Raw genomic sequence first — 8,148 nt, 5'->3', positions numbered from 1 at the left:
AAGTGCGCCGCGAGCGCGCGCCCCTCCGCACGAGGGGAGGAGGATTCCAAGGCCTGGCCCCTCAGAGAAAGAAGGGAGTGCGCGTGCGCGCCTTTGGAAATCTCCGGGCCGAGCGTTGAAAGATTCGAATTGGAACGCTCGCGTTGCAGCTGCAACGGATGGTGCTCGAAGAGGCTCGCGATATTCTGACAACAGCAACGGCCCTCGCATACAATAAAAATTTAGCCTAGCATATGCGTATGCATCTTATATCTATCTAGAGCTCTGTGTGTGTGAGACCCGAAAAACAGTTCTAAATACTGCAGTGCAAAACGTTTAAATTCTGAACGTAAAAATAATAGTGATGATAATAATATTCTGCTTGATATCAAAACAGCATTAACACTTAGCATCGATACTAACTGGAAGTGCAGGCAGAGGTGAAACGATAGGTATAAATGGCGGATAAATGGCAAGCTGACCTTTGTTCACCAGCCTTGAAGTACAGGCGAATCGCGTGGCACTATCGGTAACAGCGACTGCCAGCGCCACCCGAAGCCTGGCTAGATCGTCGGTGGTTTTAGAAAAAGAGTATCGGGAACAGACAGCCCGTCAATCCCACAGTTTGCTCGAAGTAAGTCTCGTGGAGTTTAATGGTGAAAACTTGCACAGGGTTGTAGCCAGCAATATTATCACCGCTATCGTTATTATTTACTCTGTCTTTTAGGTTAACGTCTTACAAGTCAATGTGCAAAATTCAAAATCGATAATAAAAACATGATCAGTTACAGTGTAATGAAATAACATTAAAAGCGCTGCTAAACAAAAGTTATCTTAAAACATGCCAGGATACAGATAAAAACTACAAACAAACCCTAAAACCAACCAAGATATAACAAAGCAAATGCTTTGTGTATGTATAATTATTATTAAGGCATTTTTTTAAAAAAATTATTTACTATGAATAATTCTTCCATTTGCTTGTTTTCCTGTTCATGCCCAATATTTTCTCCCTTTTTTATCGGGTTCATTCAGGAGTCACCAATCTTTTTACACCCATTGGCACACCGGGATTTTTCAGTGAGTGCTGTGGGCATCAACCCCTCTGGTCATTTCTTTCCCCCCACCACCATGTGAAACATGAAAAGAGCATGCACACCACACACTTCACTTTTCAAAGGATCTGAATAAAAGGCAGATCTAGTAGAATTAATCTGAGCACATGGAGCTGAAAGAAAAAGAAGTGACTTCCAACTTTTTTCTTCAACTCTGTTCTTTTTGAGGAAGAAAAAGGTGACTATCCTTTAAGAGAGATTAGATGGGGCGGTTCAGAGGCTTCATGGGCAAGACCTCAGCAGTGGTGGACTTTGGGCTCTTAAATTTCAGTGTTGCCCTGTGTGATGCTAAAATTTGGTGTCCCCTGCCTCTTGCGCTCTGTTTTACAGCATTGTTGTGCTGCTTGGCACCGTGGTGCCCAGTGCAGTGCCCAGTGCAGCTGCACTAAAACTGCCTCTAACCTCAGTATCTTGAAACCCACACTTGCCATGTTGGCATATCTGATAGCAAGCATATGTGCAGTGACTGTGGTTTTCTTAACATTTGTACAGGGCCCTAGAAATTTTGGCATTTTATAACTAATGATCTGTATTTTCTGAAGTAACCCTGCTGTCAGTCTGCGTTAAGAACATTGATAAGTGATAGCCTGAATTTGGCAAGCATGTAAGAAAGGACGTAAAATGTTTGCTTTACCTTTAATGAAACTTCAGGTTTCTGTCAGTCTCTGTCTTCAAAAAAGAGCTTCCAGCGGCTCCTTCTGAATACCACAGGGCTCTGGAATAGAGCTAGGGAGCCTTTGACCCTCCAGACTTTTTTGGACTCCATCTCCCATCAGCCCCAGCCTGGATAACCAATGATCAGATGATAGGAGTTGTAGTCCAACAGCTTCAGGAAGTTCATTACCTCTAGAAAATTATCAAAGTTCAGACTTAAGGCTGCTGGCAAGAAGGGCTCTCCACTGCCCACTCTTCTTCTGGTAGGGATCTTGTGCCTTAAACAGCCAGTAGGCAAGTAGAATTTCAACAGGGATAGCTTTTTTCCAGGATGGAGAGGCTGTGCTATGGGGAAAACTTTATCTGCTAAAATCTGTCTGCCATGTAGTTGCTAATGCACAGGAGCCTTGCCAAGGGGGGAAATGTAAGAACTCTAATTATTATTATTTTAATTATCACCTATTGTTTGATTAATGTGTACTTCATTCATTAGCATTTTCAAATAACCTGCAATTATGCTTTACAATTCTTGTTATCTTGCATCCTCTTCCAGTGAAATCGATTTACTGGCTGGGTCATAAGACCAAATTCCAGAACAGTAACCGTCGTATCCTTGTTATGATCAAAGCAACAGATAAAGCTAAGATACAGTGAGTGACTTCTTCAACCACCACTCCCCTTTCTTTCCAGTCTAAATCCAAATCATTCTGAAACACTCACTCCCCCTAACAACCTTGAGTAGAACTTGATGTTTCCCATTCAAGCCTTGACCTCTCTAAAACAAAGTGTTGTGTACGATGCAAGTCCTCAGAGCAGACCCATTGAAGTTAATGGGCATGACTAAATTAGATTCAGTCATTTTAGTGGATTTACACTGAGTTGAACTTAGTTGGATACAACCCTAAAACTGAATAAATTCTTGCCTCTATCACACTTTATTTTATTTATCTGCTATGTGAAATAATGGCATTTCATCTAAGACATGGTAGGGATGGAATGAGGGATTGGAAGGGAAATGGAAAGCAAGTAAATTCAGATATTAATTCTTCATAATGTTCAGGGCTTGCATACAATTAAAGGCAATTTTAATTGATTTATCAAAGCAGTTTCCATTGGTTGATAAAATGGGGGGACAGAGACCAAAATAGTACACATTCCAATAGTTCTATGCTATTATATATATATGAAGTTAAACATGAAGTTGAAGTTGGCTTTTCATTTTCATCATCATTATTAATTGTGTCACAGACAGGAAGTTCAAGGAGCTGAAGTTACAGCGGTGCATTTAAAGTAACTGTGTATAAGCAAAATTATACGCAAAAATATTATATTAGGACAAATTCACACTAAAACGCTAGTGAATGTTCACGAGGACTTTTAAAAAAAACAAACAACCGTGCAGATTAACGTGGAGAATTGAATTTAGAAAAAAACAAAAACTGAAATAGACAGATTTGCCCATCCTTACACAGAGGTGCACAAAGTGGTAACCTCAATGGATAGGAATATACAGAGAGATGATGTGGGGGAGGGAATATTTTTACACAGCTCATAGGTGTGTCCCATTATGATGCAGAGCACCAGTAGAAGTATAAGCCACTCAGAAGAGTAAAAGATCCAATCCGAATGGGTGTGTGACCTGCTGTCATCCAGCAATGAATTGGGAAAGCATCTCATAAGCACCTAGAGAAGAACAATTATTTTCCGTAGTGAGTCGGCCACTCCTAGATCCTATTAAACCTCAGCCTGACTATTTCAAATGTGGGTGATCGTGTGTGTCACCAATATGAGCAGTAAAACCAGTGATTTAAATGGAATAGAATGTGAGAGCTAGTTAGCATTTTAGATTAGGACTGGGGAGGCCCAGGTTCAACTCACGAAGCTTGCTGGGTGGCACTGGGTCAGTAATTCACTTTTTCAACCTATGTACCACACCATGTTTTGAGCAGGCATCGGAAACAGTACAGTGGAACCTCAGTTTTTTAACGTAATCCATTCCGGAAGACGGTTTGACTTCCGAAACGTTTGAAATACGAAAACTGAAAGCGGAAGCCTCAATACAATAGGGAAACTCAAAACAGAAGCCATGTAGCATTTTCGGCTTCTGAAAATCGTTCAGAAACCGGAGCAGTTACTTCCAGGTTTTCAGCGTTTGAAAGCCGAAACATACGACTACAGAGACGTTTAACAACCGAGGTTCCACTGTACAATGAAGGTGCCTGAACAACATTAACAGGCAGTGAGTTCCAGAGAACAGGTGCTAGGGTTGCCATATTTCAAAAAGTAACGTTCCTGACACACACAAAGTGCATTGCCATACAATTCCTCCCTGACTCCATTTTAGGCAAGCCTAGCAGGTGCTGCCCCACTATAAATGTTCCAAGTGCAACAACAGGGATCATCCAGTGTTGAGCATAAGGGTTAATTATGTTAATGTTAAAATCCACTAGCCATGGCCAGGGGATGGGTGGTGTTGCTTAGAGACCAAAGAGACATGGTCTCTGTGAGGTAACACATGCTTTAATTGGATGTGTAGTTCTGATGCAATTTCCCCCGTATGTTTAAGCTGAATGGCTCACTGAACTAAGATAAAAATTTTCTGTTCCTTTCTCTTAATATTTTACAGTACTTTTGCTGTTTCCTCAGTAAAGTGTTTGCGTAGCCCTTGGAATCTAACCCTCACATAAGATGTGGTTCCCCTTTACTTGTGGGGTGGGGCTCCTGCACACCATTTACTGCTCTGCCAAAGGTAGCAAAATCCTATATTATTGCTACGCTTTTGAATTGCTTCATATGAAACGTCCCAGAGACATTTAACAATAAAATTTAAAAAAATCAGCAATAGCAACCCATATGAAACACTTCCTTGTATACAAATAATTAAAACCATTTACGGTAATATATAAAAAAATATAATTACAGCAATTTCATATATAAAAGCACAATTAAAACAATTTGGTGTATAAGAACCATTTCAGATCCAATACAGATACAGACTTGAGCTGGCCCTGAGCATGAGAGTTTGGTGACAAACGTAATTAAAGCAACATCACTGCCACACAGACAGTGTGGTTTCTGTCCTTCTGGAGCTGTTTTAATAGATGCAATCTGTTTTGTAGCTGGAGCTCATAGAGGTGTCGTCAGCCCATTGGGTGATGGAAGGGGTGGGTTTGTCCTCGCAGTTTTGCAAGATGAGTTGCTTGGCAGCTGGGACTGCTTGGGGAAGTATTTACTTGAGGGTTACGTCCTATAAAACTGGCACATACTTCACCAACAGAGTGAAGGAAACCTCAAGCACCAAATTATATACAGGTCAAAACTACACCAGAAGGCTGCCGTTGGTGAGCACTCCCACATCATATACCCAAGGGTGCCAGATGGCTGTCTGCCAGTGTTGGCTCCAGGCTCTAGGGAGTCCTTGAGCAAGGTGTTCTCAATAACCCTACCCTGCTTTTCTTCCTCATGACTGTTGGTGCTGCCCATTTGCTTGACTGTAATGCAACCCAAAGCTGTTGATCTTGTTAGAATTCCCGCTCCTTGATTGCAGTCATTGGATTTTTGTCTATTACATGATGGTATATGTTTTGACTCCACAGAGTGGGAAGTGATGGAGACAGGATCTTGACTTGACTATGTCTTGACTATGCTACCAGTCTTGACTATGCTACCAGTCTTGACTATGCTACCACTCAGTGGATTTGTAACTGGCTGACTGACCGAACCCAAAGGGTGCTCATCAATGGTTCCTCTTCATCCTGGAGAAGAGTGACTAGTGGGGTGCCACAGGGTTCTGTCTTGGGCCTGGTCTTATTCAACATCTTTATCAACGACTTGGATGATGGACTCAAGGGCATCCTGATCAAATTTGCAGATGACACCAAACTGGGAGGGGTGGCTAACACCCCAGAGGACAGGATCACACTTTAAAATGACCTTGACAGATTAGAGAACTGGGCCAAAACAAACAAGATGAATTTTAACAGGGAGAAATGTAAAGTATTGCACTTGGGCAAAAAAAATGAGAGGCACAAATACAAGATGGGTGACACCTGGCTTGAGAGCAGTACATGTGAAAAGGATCTAGGAGTCTTGGTTGACCACAAACTTGACATGAGCCAACAGTGTGACGCGGCAGCTAAAAAAGCCAATGCAATTCTGGGCTGCATCAACAGGAGTATAGCATCTAGATCAAGGGAAGTAATAGTGCCACTGTATTCTGCTCTGGTCAGACCTCACCTGGAGTACTGTGTCCAGTTCTGGGCACCACAGTTCAAGAAGGACACTGACAAACTGGAACGTGTCCAGAGGAGGGCAACCAAAATGGTCAAAGGCCTGGAAACGATGCCTTATGAGGAACGGCTAAGGGAGCTGGGCATGTTTAGCCTGGAGAAGAGGAGGTTAAGGGGTGATATGATAGCCATGTTCAAATATATAAAAGGATGTCACATAGAGGAGGGAGAAAGGTTGTTTTCTGCTGCTCCAGAGAAGCGAACACGGAGCAATGGATCCAAACTACAAGAAAGAAGATTCCACCTAAACATTAGGAAGAACTTCCTGACAGTAAGAGCCTGTTCGACAGTGGAATTTGCTGCCAAGGAGTGTGGTGGAGTCTCCTTCTTTGGAGGTCTTTAAGCAGAGGCTTGACAACCATATGTCAGGAGTGCTCTGATGGTGTTTCCTGCTTGGCAGGGGGTTGGACTCGATGGCCCTTGTGGTCTCTTCCAACTCTATGATTCTATGATTTGTGTTACTGTGTTCTGTGAAGTGGGACTATTGTCCTTTGTTCTTTTTCTCTTTGCTGTCTGATGCTAGAGAAAGAGGGAGCCATGTTGCAGTGCTCCATGTGTGTTTATATGTAAATAAAGTAGATTAGCCAAAATGCTGAGTTGCTGAGTTCTGTCATGCAAGCTGCGAAGACTCTGTGGATCCCTAAGTGTGCTGGTGTCTGTTGCTGTGATGTTCAGGCTGAAGAAAGCTTTTGAAGCTTCTGAACGATTGATCAGGGGGGAGAGAATATGCCAGTTGGGCATGTGTCTCTGGCAGGGTCTTACTCGAGTGTAGGACAAGCTCCTGACAGATCTTACCGGGTGAGGCCTTGGCTTTCTGGGGCCTAGCTGAGAACTGCCAGATTCTTGTCACTCCCATTGCAGTAGATCGGCTCATGGGAGCCCGGGTGATGCTATCACCTCCAGGGCAGGTGACAGGAAAGAGGACCTGGCCTAGCTGGTAGGAGCAGTAGCCAGCTGATATGGCAGTTCCTCCACTATATGTCATGGTGGAAGCCATGTTTATTCTTGTGACTGCTTTATCTACATATTAAGTGGTAGGTGTGGCTAATTTTACCATCAAAATGTGCATATATGTCAGAGGAGCTAAAGACAACTTATAGGTACTTTTCTTCCAACCTGGCTGGTTCCTTGAGCCAAACTGGGAATCTGCTGCCCCTTTGGATCTTGCAGTTTGAGGCGGTCACCTCACATGACCTCATAGGTGGGCCGGCCCTGCCTGCTCCCTTACCCAGAAAGCAGTCATACCTCCATGTTCTAAGTAAGGATGGGTGAATGTGTCCATTTCAGTTTCCTCTCCGTTTCCTATTTCCCAATACTAAGTTCAGGACAGGTCTCCACATTTTTACATCCGTCGGTAAAAAAATTTAAGTCCTCATGAAAATCCTGATATACATATTTTGGTATGCACTTTTGCCTACCAGACACATTTTTACAAATAAGTTTTCCCCTAATGCATATGTGTGTGTTATTTTCACTATGTATTTTTATGCACATTTTACCTTATCATGTGCATTTTTGTATTAGTTAGCTGGAGAACCGTGTTGCTAAATTCACAGAAGTGCACATTTCAAAGATGGCTGTGTTTTGATCCCTATATTGTTTCAGAAAGTGTGAATTAGTTAGCTTCATCTTGAAATGCAAACTTAATCAAATTTCTCTCCTCTGTACTGCTGAGACAGTCACCATTGCTGCCCTCTGCTTTGGGGGTGTCTCCTTTGCCCACTTTCCTCACTCTGATGGTCTTATTGGTGATTCTGGCCTCCTTTCCTCCAAATCCAGACCCTTCGCATCCTCCCATCCTCTTGCTTTTCTATCTTTGGAGTTCATGCTTTGGAAGCTTGTAGATGGGTTCTTAGTATTATAAACAGATCATTCAGATTTCAATACAGTGGTACCTCAGGTTAAGTACTTACTGTAATTCGTTGGGGAGGTCCGTTCTTAATCTGAAACTGTTCTTAACCTGAAGCACCACTTTCGCTAATGGGGCCTCCTGCTGCTGCCGTGCCGCCAGAGTATGATTTCTGTTCTCATCCTGAAGCAGAGTTCTTCACCTGAGGTAATATTTCTGGGTTAGTGGAGTCTGTAACCTGAAGCGTATGTAACCTGAAGCG

The 8,148-nt window shown here is 42.7% G+C and overlaps 1 long non-coding RNA gene across 3 annotated transcripts in view; it reads left to right on the top strand.

Moving 5' to 3' along the window:
• Window positions 1–79: 79 nt before the first annotated feature.
• The window catches only part of LOC309375367, a 33,018-nt gene continuing 24,949 nt past the window's right edge, over window positions 80–8,148 (top strand). Inside the window, exons 1-2 of one of the 3 annotated variants that reach the window (XR_014170862.1) lie at window positions 80–613; window positions 2,302–2,398. This is a non-coding gene — a long non-coding RNA (uncharacterized lncRNA). Of the gene's footprint in view, window positions 614–982; window positions 1,273–2,301; window positions 2,399–8,148 lie in introns of those variants that run through there. The other 2 variants (XR_014170864.1, XR_014170863.1) reach the window with 2 other exon arrangements.

This window comes from Podarcis melisellensis (genome assembly GCF_964234715.1).
Source record: "Podarcis melisellensis genome assembly, chromosome: 8".
In the NCBI taxonomy this organism is placed as follows: domain Eukaryota; kingdom Metazoa; phylum Chordata; class Lepidosauria; order Squamata; family Lacertidae; genus Podarcis; species Podarcis melisellensis.
The sequence above is the reverse complement of the archived record's forward strand: the minus strand, read 5'-3'. Positions and strand labels throughout refer to the sequence as shown.